This window comes from Ochotona curzoniae, unplaced genomic scaffold, assembly GCF_017591425.1.
Source record: "Ochotona curzoniae isolate NIBS_2020 unplaced genomic scaffold, NIBS_Ocur_1.0 contig_3819, whole genome shotgun sequence".
In the NCBI taxonomy this organism is placed as follows: domain Eukaryota; kingdom Metazoa; phylum Chordata; class Mammalia; order Lagomorpha; family Ochotonidae; genus Ochotona; species Ochotona curzoniae.
Genome location: NW_024466004.1, coordinates 4,427,139 through 4,447,862, shown reverse-complemented (window position 1 = coordinate 4,447,862; position 20,724 = coordinate 4,427,139). Strand labels below are relative to the sequence as shown.

Sequence of the window (20,724 nt, the reverse complement as noted above, 5' to 3'; positions counted from 1 at the left end):
CCCAAAGCTTTGGGACCCTGCACCCATGTGGGATACCCGGAGGAAGAAGTTCCTAGCTCCTGGCTTTGGGTCGGCATAGCATCGGCCATTGCGCTCACTTGGGGAGTGAATCATCGGACGGAAGATCTTCCTCTCTGTCTCTCCTCCTCTCTGTATATCTGATTTTCCATTAAATAAATAGATCTTTTTTTAAAAAAAATTATTTATTTGAAAGGCAGAGTTAGAGAGGGAGAGACAAAAAGAGACCTTCCATCTGTTTATTCAGTCCCTAAATAGCTATAATTGTAACATTCATGAGCTACACTGAATTGTTAGTTTAAAAATTAGCCTGGTATGGGGCTGGTATGGTAGCACAGCCAACTAAAAGCACTGGCATCCCATATGGGCATCAGTTCATGTCTGGGCTGCTCCACTTCTGATCCAGCTCCCTAACATGGTCTGGGAAAGCAGTGGAGGATGGTTCAAAGTTTTGGGGACCCTGCACCCATGTGGGAGGCCCCAGAAAGCTTCTGGCTCCCAGCTTTGCACCTTCCCAATTTTGGCCATTCAAATATCTGTGGAGTGAATCAGTGGATGGAAGATCTCTCTCCCTCCTCTCTCTCTCTCTCTCTCTCTCCTCTCTACAAAATGTTTCAAATAAGTCATTTTTAAAAATTAGCTTAGTATAGATTTTAAATCATGCCTGCAGTTACCTTAGCAGGGCCAGACTAAATATTTTGGCCAACAAACAAGACATTCCACACCCTACACTCTTGGACCACCCATGTGACTGAGGCTCTGTGATCAGGAAAAACGAACACAGACTCAGAATATATGTTGATCATAGGCAAGATGAGTTACTACACCTAAGCAGGGGAAGGGTTCTGGGAAATTAACTTGCCACCATGGCTTTCTCAAGGCATGGTCTCCTCTCAAGGACTCAGCCTCAGTCCACACTGCTGGCAGTTGGTGGAGCTGAGTGGTAGTAGCTCTATCAGCAAAGGGAGCTGTTGGAGCCATGCATAGCTTTCATGGCTGCCTCTGGGACCCATGCATTCTGTTGTCCACCACCATGCTATCAGTGGTGGCTAATGACACAGCATAGCTGATAGAGAAACTGAGCAAGCTCCTGCCTGGATGTGTGGTACCTTTTCTGCTGTGGATGCTCTCTGGTAGTGCATGATATGAAAGCCCTCAAACTTCATGTTCTTCATCACCTTCATCATAGATCCTTCTTTCCTGGCTCACCTTGACCCTGATCATCCAACCTTTCTCATTTCAGCCTCTGATCATTCCAGCAGGTTTAAGCGACAGCTCCTGGTTGTATGTACTTTGACTTGATGGCATTCCTTTTACCACACCCTACTAAGTCTATCCCTTAGAATCATGTCCCATTGTGTTCACTTTAGGGCCACTCATTGAAGTGGCAACGCCAGCCCATTTCAATTTGCATCCATAAACTAAGATATCCCACCCATGAACTAATTTCATCCTCTTTTCTTCTGGCATCTGCTGGGCATAAACCATCACTCTGTTGGCCACAGGTAAGATCTGAGAAAGAAGCCTTAAATGACTGTATTGGATACCCTAAAAGTTAAATTTGCCTGCTCATAGAGCTTACGAGGTAACCCGAATGTTCTATTATCATTAGGATGACTTATTGCTAGGTCCACTGGGTAGTAGGGCTTCATAGGTCTGGCCAAACTTAACTCCAAATAGGCAGTTTGGGCCACATGGTTTCTCTGGGTGCAGGTGCACCCTGTCTACTGGGACTCAGGAGCACTGTGGAAATTTCTGGTTTTGTCTTGCATTGGGACATAATGTTCTGCTGCAAATGACATGACCTGACCCCAGAATGCCAGAGCACCACACTATGATTCTCCTAGGGCTGGTTATAAATCCCACATGACATTTTTTTCCCACAGTGTTAAAAGGAAAAATTCTTAGATCAATTATTCTTAGGAAAGTTGGTTTAAGCAAAACAAAACAAAAACAATCCCATGATGTCACGTAGCTTCCAGAAGCAAAGCAGATTCTGGGAACCCCAGTCAGGAACAGAATCAACCAGAGGCGTGAATCAAAAGCAGGATCAATCGGCAGACATGAATGAAAAAATAGAGGTGAGACACAGAAAACAACATGAATTGGTTACAGCCTAGTCCATTGGCCAGTCAACTGGTTTACAGTTTAACTTGTGAATTGCTTGTAGCCTAATCAAGCAACTGGTTTCAGGAGCTCTGCAACCAAACCAAGCCAGTTCCTGAGATTAAAGTCTAAGCTCTATATTGGTGTGGATTGTCCAGCTCAGTGCAGGTGCTCAGGTCAAATTCATGGCCTTAACAGCATCTACCCAAACGAGGTCTGCTGGAGGCTGTCAGGCTGGTGCTTGTGTCTGCTTCATGATCCCTTGCTGCTTTGGGCTCCGCTCAGCTGGCAACCTTCTGTGGCCCTCCATCAGTGAGTGCAGGACTGCCAAGCAGGAACTCTGCTGCCTCATGCTCCAAAGAGGTTTTTCCAGATGCTGTACTTCCTTTATCCTCCTAGGCCCCAGGTTCCTCAAAATGTCTCTAAGGTGTTGGGCCTCTGGATCTCTGCATAGTTCATCCTTATAGGTTTGAATTTGACGTGTCTTACTAAGACCTCTAACATATTTGCTGTCTCTTGCTCAAGCTGTGCAAATTTATAATAATAGCAATATAGTAGACCAGTGCGATGTCTTACATCATGCCCAACAAATCCAGGTTACTTGACACTGTGACACAGCATGGAAGAATTACCACACCCTTGGAACAGGAGAGTAATGGACTGTGTTGTCCATCCCATTGTTACAGGGAAGATGCCTACAACCCTTATTGGAGTGGCTGTGTGTGTGTGTGTGTGTGTGTGTGTGTGTGTGTGTGTGTGTGTGTGTGTGTTTGTGTGCAGGGAGGCAGCAGGTACTTATTTTTATTCCAGGCCCTTATTATGCACAAAGACAAGCATTCTTAGTGCTGACACAAATAAGGAACACAACATGATTAAGTTTATTTAAAAGGTGAGGAAATGGACACATACACTCACACATGAGCATGGGTTGACTCACACATAGAAATCACCTTCCATAAGGGAGGACTGAGCCAAATTTGCCCAAAAGGAAAAGAAATAGGGGAGCAGAGATGGAGTGCCTGGCTCACCTCCAGTCATGGCCTGCATCCAGAAAGTCCCACCCCCCCTCAGCTCCTCCCCCGCTCAGTTCCCCCCCTCAGCTCCCCCCCCCGCCCTCCCGCATCGCTTCTCGGCCTTTGGGCTAGTATCAAGTGCGGAAAGCTCTCCCCAGTTGCTGGCCTCACTTATAAGGTAAGGCACAGGTGCCTCTAGAGGTGTGAAGCCACATGGGACCTTTACAGTATCTTAATCAAGTCCATGGGCAGATCAGTATTCCTGTTTTCATGATGCCTTCCCTTCCGGGTCCAGGTTAAAGCCAATGCATCTTGGAAAAGGGTGAATTTTTTTTTAAAGGATTTATTTAAATGGGCCCAATGAGGTAGACTAGTGGCTAAAGTCCTTGCCTTGAACACACCAAGATCCCATATGAGCACCAGTTTGTGTTCCCGTGTTCCTGCTTCCTTCCTGCTCCCTGCTTGTGGCCTGGGAAAGCAGTCGAGGATGGCCCAAAGCCTTGGGACCCTGCACCCGTGTGTGAGGCCTGAAAGAAACTCCCGGCTCTTGGCTTCGGATCAGCTCAGCTCTGGCCGTTGCATCCACTTGGAGAGTGAATCAGTGGACAGAAGGTCTTCCTCTCTGTATATCTGACTTTCCAATGAAAATAAACAAGTCTTTTTAAAAAATTTATTTAAATATTTGAAAGCCAAAGATAGACAAATCTCTATCTCTATCTATATATCTCTCTGTATCTATATCCTTGGTTGACTGGATCACTCTTCAAATGGCCACAATGGCTGCAGCTAAGCTGATCTGAAGCCAGAAGCCAGGAACTTCTGGAAGGTCTGGTGTGTGGGTATAAGGGCCCAGGGACTTGAACCATCCTCAGCTGCTTTCCCAGGTCATAAGCAGAGCGCTGGAAGGGAAGTGGAGCAGCTGGGGCACAGACTGGTGACCATGAGGGATGTCAGCACTTGCAGGTGGAGGATTAGCTTGTTCAGTCACTGCACTGGCCTCAATATTGTCTTTAAAAAGTCCCTATATTGGGTTTGAGGAATGCTTGGGTCTGAAGGAGATGCAGGGATGGCTGGAGAAAGCAGAAGATTTCAATTGCAGAAAGGCCCGCACGGTGGAGGTGGAGGTAAGCTTGTAGCCACTCAGACAGTGGGCGAGCAGGCTGGAGTTTCAATGTGAGGGGCTGCGGGCTTGTTTATGCTGCTTGTTGGTGGGGGTGGGACATGCTGGCATGGTGATGTGGGCTTGCATGTGCAGAACTCTCTTTTGGCAGCTGTTAATCAAAATCAATGGTTTACAGTGCATGGTTCTGTCAGATGGCTATGTCCCAGGAGATGTCCAAGTTGATGCCACCATGACAGGATGTCAGGTTTCTGGAATGTGCATGTAGATTTGGAATGTGCTATGTGTGTGTCTCCACAGCATAGTAAGCCTTCATGCCATCGAGCCATTACATGCTGTAAAGCTTTTTTTTTTTTAATGAAATGAAACAGAAATGATATGTAAGTCAGGCAGCTCTCAGGTCCAAGAAAGTCTGGAGGACTTTAGCCAATGATCTGATTGGACATGGCTTATTGAAACACAGAGGGGAGACATAGAAGACAATTACAGCTTGGCTCACCAACCTTCCACCTAAACTGGTTAACTGGCTAGGACTTCTGTAACACACCCAAGCTCAGTGGTGATCATTGTTAACCACTGTGTTGCTTTGATCTCTTCAGTTCAGTTCAGTTCAGATGTCCAGTTCAAATCTTTGTCTTCCTCTGGATGTTTGTTGTGGCCTCTTGGGAATACAAGCATGCTTTGGGTTGTCTGCAGAAGAATGCCACCAATGAAACAAAAAGTTGTGTGTTAATAATACCTATGTCCTTTAGCGCTTTGAGGTGGGCCCTCATCTCAGTTGTTCCTCCCAGAGGGAGACCTTGATTTCTATTTCCTGCCTTGGTCAGGATAGGGAGGGGAGTTTCAGAGGTAATTCACCAGGATAACTCTTACACCCCACAGGTGGTTGTCCTGGCAAGCAGAGAGCATGTCAGCTCCGGTTACAGGGAGTTGAGGGGTACTCACCAGCTGTACACATGAGCTGATGCTAGACCCGCATTCTATTTGCTACCTGTCTCCCCTGGCCCCCATCTCCCAACTTAAACAGGAGTCCATGATGATGCTTTGGGTCCTAAGAATCAGTGGCAATCTGAACCTATGTCCAACATTCTTCAGAAATGCTGGCAGCCCACTTTCACTGGTATCCAGGCAACTGAGGAAATGATTGTAGTTTCTCCGGGGGGAAGAGTTGGAGGAAACTCTGACTGGTATGCTTGCTGTGATGTGGCAAGGTCATTTCATCTTGTAACCTAGCTTCTCATTCAGCAAGTGGATTTTGGGACTGAAAACATTCATATCTGGAAATTGGGCAAGAAATTGTAATTAAAAGAAAGAAGGCATATATTGGGGTGGGGGGAAGGGAGCTGCCGTGGCATAGCAAACTAACTCTGCCTGGTGGGCTAGCATTTCTTATGGGTGCCAATCTTAGTCCCAGCTGCTCTGTTTACAATCCATTTCCCTGCTTATGGCCTGGGAAAGCAGCAGGGGATAGCCTATGTTCTCAGTCTCGGCACCTATGTGCCAAGAGATTCAGAAGACGCTTCTGGTTACTGGCTTTGGATTGGCTCAGCTATGGCACTTGTTGCCATTTAGGGATTGAAGTGGCAGAAGGAAGAACTCTCTGTGTCTCTCCTTTTCTCTGTAAAATCTGCCTTTCAAATAAGTAGTCTTTTCAATCTTTTTTTAATTGACATATAAAATTGTGCATATTTACCATGTAGATATCCTTATCTGTTCAAACATTTAACGTTTCTGTACAGGGAAAGCAGCTAAAATCCTCTCTTCTGGTTATCGCTAGCCATTCTGGGTTTCTTTTGACTGTATACACTGAGCAATCCTTGAGCTGGTTGCTCATCTATTTTACCCCCAGGGAACCTATGTTCTATTAACTTTCTCCCTTGGCTTGCTCCAGATGACCCTCCCCTGTCACCAACAGCACCCTGACCTGATGGCTCGTTAGGATAATTGCAGTCACCTTCTTGCTGAAGGTTAAGTGTCTGGCCTCTATTACTTTGGGACCTTTCGTCCCCATTTCTATTAGGCTGCTCAGTTCCCTAATGGCATCTCCTCCCATCAGCTGTCTGGAGAACAGAGCCACCAGTGGGTTCTCCGTGATGCCTGTGTCCTCATCATTGGTGCTCTGCTTACTGCCTTGGGAAATGAAATGCCTTTCAGGAATTCCCATGGAACACAGTCAGTTGGTGGGCTTTCTAGTCATCCCCAGGCTATGCCTATGTCTCCAAATAGCCAGTTATGGATCAAATTGGGAGAAGGGACGACGGGGAAGAACCCTAAGAAGTTGGGTTCCTGACCTGGTTATGCTTTGTGCAAATGCAGCCAGCTGTGTGATTGTTGGTGCATTTTACTGCATGTCAGGCGTGTTTTTTTAACTTTTTTTTTTTTTAGCTGTAAACTACCAGAAATGGAAGAAGGAATTCTTGGTATGTTATAATATATTCTCCCAGGTTGTACACTTCTTTATTACAGAGTATGATTGACCACACAATAAAGAACACTCAGCTCTTTCAAAAAACATGTATGAGACTGTGTTATATAGCAAGGGAGCAAATAAAATGGCCTTAGAGAGCTTCTCCCTTTGCTCTCCTGAAACTACGTACTACGTACTTCATTCAAAACTCATCCCTACCTTCTCAACTGTTCTTTCTACTGCTCCCTGTCCTCCCTTTGAAAACAGAAGAGATGCAGAGTACAGAAGATAAGGAGTTGATTCAAGGTGGAAGACCAGGGTTCAAACCCAGGGCTGTCAATGAATGTAGGATCAATCTGTGGGAGATATCATCTCTTAGCAGCGGAATCAAGGCAGAGATATTCACAATTGCGTCTCTCACAGGGCTGTTGGTAGTGTTAAGGGAGAAACGGAGTGGGAGCTGTCTTGCAGACTGTGCCATAGGAACATCAGGGCCCCCAAGACCCTGTCCTTAGCACTACCAACCTTTTCCTTTCTGTACAGTCTTTTCCTGCTTGGGGAACATCATCTACTTTCATGGATTCCGTTGTCATGTCTTTGAAAATGATTTAAATAATAAAAGGATGGAAGCTGTAACCGGGAGCAAAGCTAAAAACATTATTAATGAACAATTCTGATTGACCTCAGTGCCAGCTCTCCAAAATTTATTTGAAGTTAGAGAGAGGGGGAAAAATAGAAAGAGTGAGTGCACTTCTCTCTACTGGTTCACTCCTCAAATGGCTGCATTTGCCAAGCATGGACCAGAAGTTGTTATCGGGTCTCCCATATGGGTGGCAGGAGCCTAAAAAATGGACCATCTTTGGTTGCTTTTCCAAGGCTATTAGCAGAGAATTGGATCAGAAGTAGAGCAGCCAAGACTCGAACCGGTACTCATTTGAGATGCAGGCAATGCAGGCAGTGGCTTTACTCACTGTGACACAATGCCTGCCCCAATGTAGTAAATTTTCACTTAGTTTCTACTGTGTGCTGGCTGGCATTGCTGGGGACACAGCAGTGGCTACATCAAAGTCCTAAATTTACAGATGTTATATTCTAGTGGAGAGGACAATACACAAGTGAATTGCGTGTGTGAGTGAATTACACACGAATGTATGGAATGCTCGTAGAGTTACTATTATGTAGAGATTGGCCAGAGAAGAACTCTTTGGCAAGTGATATGAAAGTGAACTCAGAAGTCATGTGATTGAATATCCTGGAGCAGTGCATTCTGGGAGAGGGAACAACAAAGAAGCCCAAGGGACTGCAGTAGAATGATGAGAGTCGTGGCCACCAAGGAGGCCAGCAGGCAGGACCGGGGCAGAGCATGTGTGTGTTTGGAGTGGGCTGGTGATCTTGTGCTGCTGCCATCCCTGTGAGAACAGGCTCCAGGGAGTTCAAGTTCCCACCCTAGCCACCCTGACTGCATGATGGAACACACAGAGCAGACCCGTCCCAGATGGCCCATGAGCTTGGCAGAACTCTCTAGGCACATCACAGCACATTTTCCACAAAATTTAGAAGATTCCTTGTATGTCTGCATTTCACCATTTTCTGGTTCCAAACTTTTCTTTCAAGTTCATATCTACAGATTTCTTTTTTTTTTTTTCAATACAAAAAGTGTTGTCATTTCTTTTTAAAGGGAGGGAGAGAGAGAGAAAGTAAGAGAGAGAGAGAGAGAGAATTCTCTCATTTTCTGCTTTACTCCTCAAGATGTGTGCAGGGGCCACGGCTGGGCCTGGCTGAATCCAGGAGCTGGGAACTCCGTGCAGGACTCCCACACATATAGTAGCAGGGATCCGCTGATTTTACCATCCCCTACTGCCTCCCAAAGTGCACATTAGCAGGAATCCTGGATCAAGAGCAGAACCAAGATTTGAACCCAGGAACTTTGATATGAGATGCCAATGTCTTACTAACTAGGCCAAATATCTGCCCCCCATGAACATTTTAAAATCTCCTTGTATAGCTTTCACTTTCCAGATTTCCTAGTTTACTTTATTCATTTCTTTAGCTGTCTAAATTGGAATGATTAATTCACTTATTCACAGTATTTTTAATCTCAAATTACATACAAAATGGTTATTAGGGGGCAAGCACGTAGCACAAGTGATTAATCTCCCTTTGAGATGCCTGAATGTACATCACAGTGCCTGGTTTGGGTCCCAGTTATTCTGATTCTCATCCAGCTTCTTCTAAGTAAATCCTGGAGGCAGGAGATGATGGTAAAGTACTTGGGTCTCTGCCTCCCCATGTGAGAGACCCATATAGAGTTCTTGGTTGCCAGCTTCAATTTGGCCCAGCCCCAGCCTTTGTGGACATTTGGGGAATAAACCAACAGATGGAAGAATTATCTTCATCACTTAGTCTTTGCTTCTTGAATAAAATAATGATTTTCTTTTAAATGTTCTTTTGGTGGGGCTGATGCTGTGGTGTAGTGTGCTAGGCCTGTGATTCAGCTCCAGCCATGCCAGGTGGGTGCTAGTTCAAGTCCTGGCTTGAACTTCCAATCCAGCTCCCTGCCTGTGGCTTACTTAGGAGGGCAGTCAAGGATGTCTCAGCTTCTTGGGCCCCTACAAGTGTAAGGAAGACATGGAAGAAGCCCCTGGCTTCCTGGCTTTGGATCACCTATACTTTGGGCCATCGTCTAGGGAGAGAACCAATGGATACAAGATCTCTCTCCTTTTCTTTGCTTTTCAAATGAAAATTAAAACAATTCTAGAAAAAAAAAAGTCATTTTTGGAGCAGGTGTTTGGCCTGCTGATTAAATCACTGTTATAGATGTGCATATCCTAATCTGGAAATATCTGAATTTGAAGCCTTTTTCTGGCTCCTGACTCCAGCGTCACGCCGATGCAGACCCTGGGAGGTGGGGACAATGGCACAAGTAGCTGAGTCGGTGCCACTCATTCAGCAGACACATCATGTTGCTAGCTTCTTTCTTTGGCTGGACCCAGGCCGAACCATGGTGGGCATCTGAGAACTGAAGCAATGGTTGGGAGCTGTCTCTGATTCTGCTTCCGTCTCAGTCTCTCTCTGCTTCTGTTTCTCAAGTAACTGGGAATTTTAAAACCTTTTTAAAGTGTCATTTTTTCCCCTCTGAGACTTGTTTTGGTCACAAAACATAGAATGTAAGTTCTATACATAACATAAAATGTAAACTCATTGTCATCATTCAATAATTTTTCACTAATTTCTGTTTTATTTCCTCTTCTCAAGCAGATCAGTTTTAATTTGCTTTTGAATATTAATTATATGGCATTTTGGCTAGAGAGCATGAACTATATAAATTCTTCTTGTGGAAATTTACTGTTTTGAAACTTTCCCTGTGAACACATGATTGATTTTTGTGAATGTCCTTTGGATATAATTAGCATGTTTTAATATTCTACATCCTATTTAAAACTACTAAATAAAACTCACTGAAGGTTTATAAAATCCTCCACAATGTTATTACTATTAGTCTGGTCCATCAAATATAAGAAACATATCTCCCAATACAATTTTATGAAGATCTTATGTTAAGAAACTTAAAAGAATTTCTTTATGGGTTTGAAAGGCAGAGTGACAGAGAGAAAGGGAGAAACAGAAAGATCTTCCATTGCGGGTTCACTCCCCAAATGGCCACAATAGCCAGGGGTAGGCTGTGCTGAAGTTGGGCGTCTGAAACCCCACCTGGGTCTCCCACACGAGGGGCATGAACTCCAGAACATGAACCAACATTTTCTGTCTTTCCAGGAGTATTAGCAGGAAGATGGATGAGAAGGCGGGTAGCCAAGACTCAATCAGCAATTCCAACTTTGTGATACCTAAAGACTGATCACATTTACTGGGTATCTTTATCATCACAAAATATTCTTTGGGTACTGCTATAAACCTTGATTTCACTACATATGAAATTAACATTACCACCTAAACTTTGGTTTGCATTTACCCGAAACTGTTGCTCTTCTGTTATTTCTTTTTAGTACATTAACATTATTTAACAAGTTAAAGTCTATAAGAAAAAAAATTACTGGTTGTTCCTCCTTCCCCAACCACATTCCTCTGGAAGAAACTACCAACAAGTTGGCAAATATTCTTGTGGCATCATTCTCTTTATTCACAAGTTGCTGAATAGTGCCCTCCAAAAGATATTGATGCACAGCAATCTCCTGAACCCATAAATGTTATTTTATATGGAAAAGAGAGTCACTGTAGATATGAATGAGTTTCCTCAGATGGGGAGATTCTCCAGGAATGTCCTAGAGCTGCAATCACAAGAGCCCTTGTAGGAGAAAGGCAGAGGGGGATTTGACAAAGAAAAAAAGGCAACGTGACAAAGACAGCAAGTTGGAGTGATATGGCCACAGCACCAAGGAATGCTGGGCTGGCACCATGGTGCTGTGAATGGGTACCAATCTGAGTTATGGCTGATCCATTTCTGATCCAGTTCCATGCTAATAGTCTGGGAAAGTAGTGGGGGAATGACACAAATGCTTGGGCCCTTCACCCACGTAGGGGACTTGGAAGAAGCTTCTGGCTCCTGGCTTTGACCTGGCTCAGCCCCAGCTGTTGAATCAGTGAATCAGCAGAAGGAAGTTCTCTATCTCTTTAACTCCACTTTCAAATCAATAAATCATTTTTCTTTCTTTTTTTTTCTTCTTTAATTTTTTTTTCCTTAAGAATGCTAGCAGCCACCAGAGCTGGAAGAGGCAGCCAATGGATTCTCCTCTACAGTTTTAGGACAGAGCACGGGTCAACTGAGGGCTCCATCCAGGTCACCTGTTACCTTGGATTTCTGGCTGCAAAAATGCTAAGACAGGATGTCTGAAGCCACCACTTCTGCAATAACGCATTACAGAAGTCATAGGAAATAATTTTTTTTTCCTCTTTGCTCACATTTTACAGACCTGACGTACTTCTGTATAGTATTCTGTAATTAGTTTTCTCTCTTATGTGAGTACATCTATAATGGATAATAATCATAGACGCCATTCTTTTTCTTCTTCTAAGATTTATTTACTTATTTGAGGAGCAGAGTTACAGACAGAAAAGTTAACAGATGCATCTTTCATCTCCTGGTTTACTTTCCAAACGGCCACATTCGTCAGGGCTGGGCTAGGCCAAAGCCAAGGGAAAGAACTCCATTTTGGTCTCCCATGTGGGTGGTAAGGATCTGAGTACTTGGGCCATTTTCCGCTGTCTTCCCAGATATAAGAACAGGTAGCTGGATAGGAGAGGAACAGCTGAGACCAAAACTCCGACATGGGATGTTCGGATATGGGACTCAAACTCCGATATGGGATATCAGAAGCAGAAGTTTAACCCATTGTACTAGGTCAATCCATTTATGATACTTTGTAGTTTACTTTTCCATTTCCCCTTTTAATAGACATTCTAGTTGTTTCAAAAATTTTTTTATTGCAAATAGTTCTGTAATAAACAACATTGTGAGTGCACATTTGTATGTGTTTTACATAGTGGATTTTTTTTTTCTTTTTGTAGGGAGGAGAAAATAGACTCAGAGTATCTATTGTATCCATTGGGAAGTGCATTTTAAGTTTTAGTAGATATTAGATTACTTTGCAAATAAAAATTCACACACCCATCTGCTTTCCGATTTTCTGGGGACAAATGAAGCTCAGTGCCTCTTCATACTTATTTTTTTTTTGACAATTCGTATCATCTATTTAAGGCAATGCTTGTTTTGTTTGTCAGTTTTTCTAGATTATTTGCTTTAATCCTTTCTTTCAGGGAATGCTTGATTTTATTCCCGTTTCATTAAATTGGAGGCAGAGTTATCTCTTCCTGATAATCTAAAATACCTTCTCTATGCCCCAATCAGGAAGCTCCACCTAAAAGTTCCCTAACACAATATTTCAAAACAGACATTTTCCCCTTATCTCTAATCCTATTCTGCCTCCGCCTGACAGCTCTCCAGGGTGCAATCTGCACTTGCATAGTACCAGCCATGTGGGCTAGAGTGTGCTATGTAAGGAGGGATCCCTCAACTCAGTGGTTTACAAGAGCAAAGCTTTATTTCTTCCTAAATTACATGGCAACTAAAGGTCTCACTGCAACCAGTAAGTACCCAGCTGATCATCTTGGCAGAACAGGTGGAATAAAAACTTGCAGCTGTAATTAAAACCCAATAGTTTTGCTCACATTTTAGTGGTCAGGCCACAAACAGGGAGCTGGATAGAAAGTGGATCAGCTAGGACACAAACTGGCACCCAATGGGACCCTGCACCCATGTGGGAGACCCAGAAAGAAGTTCCTGGTACCCGGCTTTGGATTGGCACAGCATTGGCCATTGTGGTTACTTGGGGAGTGAATCATTGGACGGAACATCTTCCTCTCTGTCTTTCCTCCTCTCTGTATATCTGACTTTGTAATAAAAATAAATAATAAAAGATAAGAAAAAAAAAAAAAAGAAAAACCAAAGCAAAGCACTTTAATGCAACCCTCTGTTCTGGGTCTTTTCATGTTGCCTTCTTTGTCTAAGTCAAGGAATCTCCTAAAGTTCATCTTGACCTGTAACACCTTTGCTATTCACCAGCCCATGGTGTGTCTGGAGCGCTCACTCATCTGCAACACCAGCAGCAGGCTTCTTTTACCATCCCCATAGTGACCGTGGATGCTGTAACCCTTATTTGGTCCTTCTCCCTGGCTAGATGCATGGTAGGACTGCGCTTTCTGACTCCTTCAAGGTTAGCTCAGTGAACTGTGACTTGAAGTGAGGTCTGTCACTTTTAGGTTAGAGCATTTAGTAGGTAAGATGAGACATCGATATTTTGGAGTAAATTTTTATTTTTAGTGTTGCATAACTTAGCCTGTTTTGAGTAAAACAACTACATACTCTTTTTCCAGTGTTCAAAAATGCATATGACAGATTAAAGACATTTTGCTTTGGATTACAAGACAGATTATGAGTGTGAAATGTTTCAGAGTGCTTGTGGTATAAATATAGCCACAGCACTCTTCTCTTGCCAAGTCAAACTTAAATAGGCCCAAGTTCTCAGATGGCATTTAGGTAGGAAGCTTAAAATCGCTTTTCTGGACTATTTGTATACATCCTACACTGAGCTTTCTCAGTGCAGTCCACATACCTTCCTCATTAGAACCATCTGCAGTGTTTCTTAAAAAAAAAACACAGACTTGAGGTCTGGCACTGTAGCCTAGCGGCTAAAGTCCTCGCCTTGCAAGCAGTAGGACCCCAAATGGGCACTGAATCCTGGTGGCCCCATTTCCCATCCAGCTCCCTGCATGTTGCCTGGGAAAGCAGTCAAGGACAGCCCAAAGCTTTGGGACCTTCCACTCATGTGGGAGACCTAGAAGAAGCTCCTGGCTCCTGGCCTCGGATCATCTCAGCACCAGCCATTGCAGCTGCTTAGGGAGTGAACCATCGGATGGAAGGTCTTCCTCTCCAATAAAAACATAAAATAAATCTTAAAATTTTAAAAAAATGAAAAACAGACTTATAAATGTTTGGCTTAGTGGTTTATTTGCCAGTATCCTGGCATTTCTTTCTTTTTTGTGTGTTTTTAAGACATTTATTATTTTTATTGGAAAGTCATATAGAGAGAGGAGCAGAGAGAGAGATCTTCTATCTGCTGGTTCACTCCCCAAGTGGCTGCAATGGCCGGAGCTGAGCCAATCTAATGTCAGGAGTCAGGAGTTTCTTCTGAGTCTCCCACTTGGGTACAGGGTCCCAAGGCTTTACACTGTGCTCGACTGCTTTCCCAGCCTACCAGCAAAGAGCTGGAAGGGAAGCAGAGCAGCTGGGACATGAACTGGTCCCCATATGGGGTACCGGCACATGCAAGGTAAGGACTTTAGCCTCTAAGCTACCGTGGCGGGTCCTTGCCTGTAACCCATATCACCATTTTTAGGTTTGAGTCTCTATTAGGTTCCTAACTCCAATATCCTACTAATATATATCCTAAGAGGCAGCAAAGGATGGCACAAATACCTGGGTCCCTGAAAAATCACCTGGGAGACCTGAATCAAACTCTTGGCTTCTGATTTCAACTGTTCTGGACATCTGGGGAATGAATCAATGAAGAAAGCTCTGTCTTCTTGCCTCTCAAATTTCAAAGAGATAATACAAATTAAAACAAACAAACTGTAGATTTCCCTGGCGCTCTTCAGGTGACAATCTTTCTGGCAGTAGAAATTAACATGCTTGCAGCAAGTAATTCCCTATTTACATTTCATACATTTTTCTCAGTCTGAAATCACCTTGTCCTACCTTGCCTGGTTCTCACGTGGCTTGTGGACCGGCACAATCCAATGCACCTTTGTGCAATGATAGAAATGTAGATACGTTCCAGCTATGCTCTGTACAATACAGTAGCTATTATGGGTATTTTTTCCCCCTGAAATGTGGCTAATGTGACTGAGAAACTTTTATAAACTAATTTGAATTAAAATAGCAAGAGGGGGCCCAGCGCGGTGGCGCAGTGGTTAGGGTCCTCGCCTTGCACGCCCGGGATCCCATATGGGCACCGGTTCTAGTCCCAGCGGCCCCGCTTCCTTCCAGCTCCCTGCCTGTAGCCTGGGAAAGCAGTCGAGGACGGCCCAAAGCTTTGGGACCCTGCACCTGCGTGGGAGACCCGGAAGAGTCTCCTGGCTTCGGATCGGCATAGTATCGGCCCGTTGCGCTCACTTGGGGAGTGAATCATCGGATGGAAGATCTTCCTCTCTGTCTCTCCTCTCTGTATATCTGCCTTTCAATAAAAAATAAATCTTTAAAAAAAATAGCAAGAGGTTGGCACTTAGCTGAGTGATTAATCCAGCGGTTAAGAGGCTCACATCTGTGCTCAGTGTGCTGGCCGAGTAGTTAAATCCTCACCAGGCAAACGCTGGGATTCCATTATTTGTGCTGATTTGTATACTGGCTGCTCCACTTCCCACCCAGATCCCTGCCTGTGGCCTAGGAAAGCAGTTGAGGATAGCCTAAAGCCTTGGTACCCTGAACCTGATTGGAAGGCCTGGAAGAAGCTCCTGGCTTTGGGTCAGCTCAGCTCTGGCTGTTGTGGCCACTTGGGGAGAGAACCAGTATATGGAAGATCTCTCTTTCTCTCTCTCTCCTCTCTGTAAATCTGACTTTCCAATACAAATAAACAGAGTACCTGTGTTCAAATCCCACCTGCAGCTCCTGACTCCAGCTTGCTGCTAAGCAGATCTTGAGAGCCAATGGTGAATGGTCAAGCTGCTCCTGCTACCTGTGTGGAAGAGTAGGATTGCATTCCCACTTCCCGGCTTTAATCCCAGCCTAACCCTGGCCATTGCAGGCAGGCAGATTCAATCAGTGAATAAATAACTGATGTAGGCTAGAGGCTACCATCTTGAACATGCAGTTCTAGAATCTTTGTTCCTTGAGAGCAAAAATACCGTCTTCAATCCCTGCATCCTCCCATCCTCTCTGTCCCTGGCATAACATAACTCAGTAAATGAAAACTGAAGTGAGACATAAGCCTAGGCTATTTCCATTTCTTATGGTCCTGGATACTTAAGAAATTAAGAAAGGCTACAAAAACTAAAAAAGAGGAGGATAAAAATTGTGGCATATCTTAAATTTTTTTACCTTAAATTTACAAAACAGATTTACTGCCCCAGTCCTAAAATGATCATAGGACTGAATTATTAAAGTACAGAAACACCCGTGTCTGATGACAACATCTGAGAATAATTATGATGCTCAGTTAACTTTCTGCCACCAGCTTTGCAAATAGAAAAGACAGATTAAGGCAAGGCTCTTGCTAAAGGATCTTCCTTGTACCTTCAAAGATGGAAATAAATGTACTAGTGAATACAGTCTGATCTTTAATACATGAGGTGAAAACTCACTGAAAGAAGATGATTTAGATGAGATGCAGGGAAAGCTCATCTTTCACCTGAGAGATTGTGAGGGAATGAATTGAGTGGAGAGTTTGTAAGTTTCTGGCTTACCCTTGCTGACCATGACTTGCCTTAATCCTCTCCCTGAGAAGAAAGTAAGCCAAGTTAGAAGAGTGACATTCTGCAGAGTTGGAGTAACATTAAAATTCCCTTCAAGATAATTCATTGATATAGCTCTGTTTATCTTGCTTAAGACCCGGGAGAACTCATAAACAAGAGTGCTCCTTATCAGCCCTGAATGTTGCATTTTAATTTTTGCCTAAAGTAAAGACAAGGGACCAGTCATCATGAGCGTATTTCCCATTCATTTCCAGAATTTGAAGCTGATAGGGCAATTAAACAGAGAATACAAAAAAGTCTAGATAAATCACACAGGAGAAAATCCTTCACTAAATAGAAGGGCAGAGCAAGGAATACATTAGGATGTGGACATAGGGTCCTACCCAGGCCGCCGATTTGACTCAGAGCCTCGTGGTGGCCAAGGTGAGAAGGAAATAAGAACACATTGGTTACTCACGATGTAACCAAATGTTTCCTGAACCTTGGTTTTGAAAGAAAATTCTTTCATGGGAGGCACCCTGCTGTTTCTCAACTGCATAGAAACACTTCTCTCAAATGCCAGTGAAAGCAAGCAGCTCCTTCCGGCAACCTGGGATTTTTCTTAAACAATATTTAAAAAGTAAGGGAAAAAAAAGCATTCAAGACCTCCCAAGTTTCATCCAGTAGATCAGAACTTCTGCCAACTCACATTGACATTGTTTTTTGAAAGTTCACATCAGTTACCACATGTAATGTTTTTTTAAAAATTTTAAGGTTTTTTTTTTCTGAAATTTTTGTTTTTAACTTGAAAAGCAGTTTGAGAGAAAGAGATTGATGGTCCTTTCACCGGTTCACTTTCCAGTGGTGGCAATGATCAGAGCTGGGTTGTTCCGAAGCCTTGAACCGGGAGATTCTTCTCGGTCTCCCTCTTGGGTACAGGGATGCAAGCACTTGAGCCATTCTTGGCTGTTTTTCTAAGCACATTATCAGAGAGCTGGACTGGAAAGTCAGCTGCCAGGACTTGAACCAATAGCCATACGGAATGCCGGTGCTACAGGCAGACACTTAGCTTGCTATGCCACAGCACCAGACCTGTTTAATTTTATTAAGGATTTATTTTTATGTATTTGAAAGACAAAGATGCAGACAAGGAAATAATTTCAAACACATGTGGGCAGGTGCTACAGAAGATCGTTCAGAGGAAAGGCTCATTGCCTCAGTGCAGGCCAAGTACAAGGATAGCACAGAGTTTAAAAAGCAGATCGTTGACTGTCTAAACAAGAGTCCCAGTGTGAATCACTTGTTGTCCATAAAGAAGACATTAAAAGGTCTAAAAGCTCGACCGAGATGGAAAATGGTTGAGAGGAATAATTTAGAAGAGTCTGATGACCATGATGAATCTGAGGTTGAGAAAATAAAACGAGAAATAACTCAGTTGCGCAATAGTGTCTTTCAGGAAATTCATCATGAGAGAGAAGAATATGAGAAACTGAATAGCTTGGCACAGAAATGGTTTCCTGAACTGCCTCTGCTTTATCCTGAAATAGGATTGCTTAAGTACATGAACTCTGGTGGTCTTCTTCTTATGAGCTGGAACGTGACATTCTTGATGCTGAACCAAAGAAGGAGCTTAGCAGCAAGCGTCCTCTGCTTTGCTCTGAGATGAACGGGCAGATGGTTCTTTTAAAGGGTTATTCTGTCGACGTGGACACGGAAGCCAGGGTGATTAAGCAAGTAGCTGCTTACCACAGAGCTTGGAGAGCAGCTAGAGAAGAGCCTGGGCTCTTGCCCCTGAAATTCCTGTTTTTGTGCAAGTCGGACCCCATGGCTTATCTGGTGGTTCTGTACTCTCCTCGGGCAAGCCTGAGTGCTGTACAGGCCATCATGTCTTTAACTTCAGAGGAAGCTTTGAAAGCCATGGCCTGCACACATTGCACAAGGCTGACATGACTCATGGGTTGCTGTAAACCGTGAGAAAGGAATTGTTGGAGATTTTGACTTCACCCAATCTGTGAGCCAGAGTGCCGCAGTGAACGTCATGGTTGGTGATTTGAGCTTGATGTCACCTGAACTGAAGGAAAACCTCCTTCTGCAAGTTCTGACTTACACGCATATTACTGTCTTTTACTGTGGCTTCCGGTTCAAAATCAGGAATTTGAAACAAATGAAGATGGAATTCCGAAAGTGGATCAGTTTCACTTGGATGATAGTGTCAAATCGCTCCTCTGCAGCTTGATTTACAAGTTCAGTGACTGCTGAGCAGGTTTTGAATGCTGAATGTTTATTGCTACCTAAGGAGAAATCTGTTTCTAACACAGAGAAAGATTCTGAATGTACCCAACATAAAAAGGCGCGCCGCCCTCCCGCCCGCCAGCCATGGAGCCCTGCCCTGACGGCCCCGCAGCCCCAGGCCCTGACGCCATCGGGCCAGGCCTTGTCACTGCAGGTGGAACAGCTACTCCACCATCAGCGCGCAGGCTACCAGGACATCTTTGTCTTCCGCAGTAAGTTCTACAGCAGTGTGCTGGTGTTGGATGGCATCATCCAGTGCACGGAGCGGGACGAGTTCTCCTACCAGGAGATGATCTCCAACCTGCTCCTCAGCAGCCACCCCAGGCCACAGAAGGTGCTGATCGTTTGGGGGAGGAGCCCGGGGCATCCTGCAAGGTAGTGAAGCACCCCTCAGTGGAGTCGGTGGTCCAGCGCGAGATTGACAAGGATGTCATTCATGTCTCTAAGAAATTCCTGCCAGGGATGGCCGTTGGCTACTTCAGCCCAAAGCTGACCTTCCACATGGGCTACAGCTTTGAGTTCATGAAGCAAAAGCAGGATTCCTTCGACGTCATCATTACTGACTCTTCCGAGCCGATGAGCCCTGCAGAGAGCCTCTTCAGAGTCCTAGTACCAGCTCTTGAAGACAGCGCTCAAGGAGGATGGTGTACTCTTTTGCCAGGGGGAGTGCCAGTGACTGCACTTAACCTAATCAAGCAGATGCAGCAGTTCTGCAAGGCACTCTTCCCTGTGGTGGGCTACGCCTACTGTACCATCCCCACCTACCCTGGCGGGCATATCATGCTGTGCAGCAAGAACCCGAACACCAACTTCCCAGAGCCAGTGCAGCAGCTAACACAGAAGCAGGTGGAGCAAATGCAGCTTAAGTACTACAACTCGGACGTGCATCATGCTGCCTTCGTGCTGCCCGAGTTTGCCCGCAAGGCCCTGAATAACATCAGCTGATCCCAGGTGCTGCTCTCCATAACCCTAGGACCTTGGACCCAGAGCCTTCAGGGTGCCTGAGCCCGTCAGCCCTGGGCCAAGGACTTGGCAGTTCTATATTGCTGTCCCAAGTGCGTTAAAAGGAAGTTGGACTGGAAATGGCATAGTCAGGACTTAACCAATGCCCTTATGGAATGTAGGTTGCCAGTGGCAGCTTTCCCACAGTGCCAGCCTCTATGCCACATTTGGAAATCAATGGATTGTACATCTAGTCAGAGGGCAACAGTCTGCTGGGCTGACTATTGAACACAAACCCACTTGCTTTGGCTTTTTGTTACTTTTCTTCATTGAACTACCTTGCTGGGAATGATGAAAAAATTTGGATTGAAAATGTTTCAAAGAATGTATTAGTTATTCAGTCTAACTCCAGAAAAATGTGTGGCTTTTACCAAAGTGTTTGACCTTGAAAATCCATCAGCAGGAATTACTTACAAAATGTTTAGAAATAAACAGAATACGGACTGACCAGCTCTAAGAGAATTAAAAAAAACATGTACTGGAATAGCCATTTGAATTTGGGACAGGGGATCTCAATTCATGCTTTCTGACAAAAGGGGAACAAGATTACTCCTCAACAAAGTTTCTCAAATAAAGTATCATTTGCGTGTTGGAAGGAAACAGACTTTCTTATCACTAAAACTAAGCAGTGTGTAACCAGATAATCTAAAAGGTTTCAAATCACTTAGATAATAGATTGAAACAACAAGGGCCACAGCATGACTATTTATGGGACATGGGATACTTTCTGATCTGCCTGAGCCACACTTTTTCTATTGATCTGGACTTCCAAGGTCAGGCAGCAGCCATGGTTTTATTTGAACTGG

At 44.2% G+C, this 20,724-nt stretch overlaps 1 pseudogene; it reads left to right on the top strand.

Annotated features, from left to right (window-relative positions):
* Positions 1-4,084: 4,084 nt before the first annotated feature.
* On the top strand, positions 4,085-19,931 carry LOC121158355 (annotated as a pseudogene).
* The last annotated feature ends 793 nt before the right edge of the window (positions 19,932-20,724 follow it).